Consider the following 2,778-nt stretch of genomic DNA (forward strand, 5'->3'; position numbering starts at 1 on the left):
CTATCCAATTTCATTTTACACACACAATAAGTTTCTTATAACAACACAAAAATATCATTTTAATTCCAAAACACGTTGATTTGACCACACACACACAACTTTGTTATTCAGTTTCATTTTATATATACAATATGTTCATTATAACAATATTAAAATATCATTTTAATTTTACTATACGTTCCTTTGACAATATACATATTTATGACTTATCTCCATAGTCTACATAATTGTGTGGACCATGGTGGACCGGATAATGATTGCCCATGCACCATCACCTCTGACTCGACTTAATTATTTCTAATTTCTCTGATATATATAATTTTCTTAATTAATGTAATATTATACATATTCTGTTTGGACACCACTACCAATTCAAATATTTAATTTGCTGGCATAGTTATGTCGCTTCTTTATTTGACATCTACAATCGATCGAAATAAATTGGAAATTAAACCTAATTAATCAAAAAAAAAATTACTTTCAAGTCTAGACAAATGAAAACCAAGAAAAATAATAAATTAATTTAAAATTAGAGCGGAATAGAGATTGAGTATATTTTGATTATTATCCTTTTGCAGTTTATTTGACTCCTATGAACGAAAAGGATTGAAAACTAAACCCTAATTAATTTGCTTTTGAGCAAACTCTAGTGGAATAGAGATCTGTGTATATTCGATTATTACCTATCTATAACGTAATTTATTTTACTCTAATGAACTAAAAGGATTGAAAACTAAACCCTAATTAATTTGCTTTTGAGCCTAGACGTACAAATGAAAACCAAAAAAAAAAAAAAAAAAAAAAATATAGTGGAATAGAGATCGTATATATTTTGATTATTATATTACCTATCTGTAACGTAATTTATTTGACTCCTATGAGCGAAAAGAAATGAAAACTAAACACAATTAATTTGCTTTCGAGTCTATACAAATGAAACCCTAGAAAAATAAATTTCAAATTAAACCGAAACAGAGATCTGAGTAAATTTTCATTTTTACCTATTAACGGCGCTCAAGAGCTGCAGACTCGTCGATCTCGAATTGGTACCCCTAAAACTCCTCCTCTCATTTGCACCACTCCCAGCACTGAATTCACCACAAAAAGGAGCAAAGTTGAAGGCATTTTGACCCCTTTGTTGAAGAAAAGGGGTTAAGTCAGTTGAAAAGTTGTCACTTGCCATGGGATCAAAAGGGTCAAAGCAGTGCAAAGGGATTGATAAATCAGGGTTAAATGAAGCCCCAACAAGGTAAAACCTTTGCCCATCATAATCAAATGGCTCTAAGCCATTCAAGAACGCCCTTGGGTCTATGCAGAAACCCCCATCACTCATGAATTCAACCTTCAAGTCATTGATTGTCAATGGCAAAAATGGGGTTTCATTTTTGGACTTGTTATCGAGCTCCATGAGGGAATTGAAGGAACAAATTTGAGAAGCTAAAGCCAAGGGTTAAGGAAATTGGGGGAATGGAATGGAAGAAATGGAGGGCATGCTAATATATAATAATCCCCTTTTTAGCATTTTAGTAATCATTTGTTATGGTATGCAATTATTCATTATAGTGATAATTAATAGAAAGAAGTAATTACATTGCAAAATCACAATCCATATTTAGGCTATTTGCGAATTTAGTAAATAGTATCCCTTATATTCATCATCCATCAATATATAAATATTTTTAGAAAATATTAATAGAAGATTCTAACATGCTTAATTAGGATAAATATATTATATTCGATTGCATAAATATAACGGGTCTAAACATACGCACAAAAAAATGAGTTAATACTATTTGAAGTCCTCCGAGTATACTGATTTTGTCACATTTATTTCAAAACTTTCAAATTGACCACTTATGGTCCTTCGACTTTCAAAATTTTACCATTTGTGGTCCAAGTTAATCACTCGTGATCCTTCTAGGAGGACCACAATTGGTTAAACTTCGAAAGTTGAAGGACCATGAGTAGTTAACTTGGATTACATATGGTAATAATTTGAAAGTTGAAGGACTATTGGTGGCTAATTTAAAAGTTTCGGACTAATCGTGACAAAATTACTATACTCAGAATACCTCATATAACATTAACTCAAAAAAAAATTATTTTTATTTTTCAACAACACTCAAATACACGCACAAATAATGATCCTTATTATAATTGAGGGATGTTTAATTAGTACACATTTTCATTTTTCATATATCTATATTTTTTTTTTCAAAATTTTTTATTTTTTATTGGAGAATAAAAAAAGCTATATTCAAATTTAAAATAATAACAAATTTTCAATTTGTAAGATATGAAGCAATTTGAAATTCAATTACTCCGTATTTAATTTATATATAATAATACACAAATGTGTGAACAATAAGTGACAATTATATATATTGACCAATGATCATTGTACACGCATGTATGAACAATATGTAAGGAAATATTTGAATTTTATTTCAAATATTCACAATTTCAAATGACATTTTTGAAACATGATATGAGAATTCGATCTTTCCCTTGGTTTGTGTGAAAACTATGTTTAATAATTTTTATTGTATATTAAATTTATGTTTATTTATAAATTACAACTTCAAATTTCGAGACAAACATAATTGAAATTTTAATATTCAATATTATAACTAAATTTGTATTCGAATAACCAATTTTGGATTACCCAATCTCCAAAATTCAGTTCAGATTTTAAAATTTAATTTAGATAATATAAATATTGTCAATCTTGAGTTTGGATTAGTAGGTTATACACGTTGGGATAGATAGATAGATAGT

The sequence above is a fragment of the Ipomoea nil genome, unplaced genomic scaffold (assembly GCF_001879475.1).
Source record: "Ipomoea nil cultivar Tokyo-kokei standard unplaced genomic scaffold, Asagao_1.1 scaffold1617, whole genome shotgun sequence".
NCBI lineage: Eukaryota > Viridiplantae > Streptophyta > Magnoliopsida > Solanales > Convolvulaceae > Ipomoea > Ipomoea nil.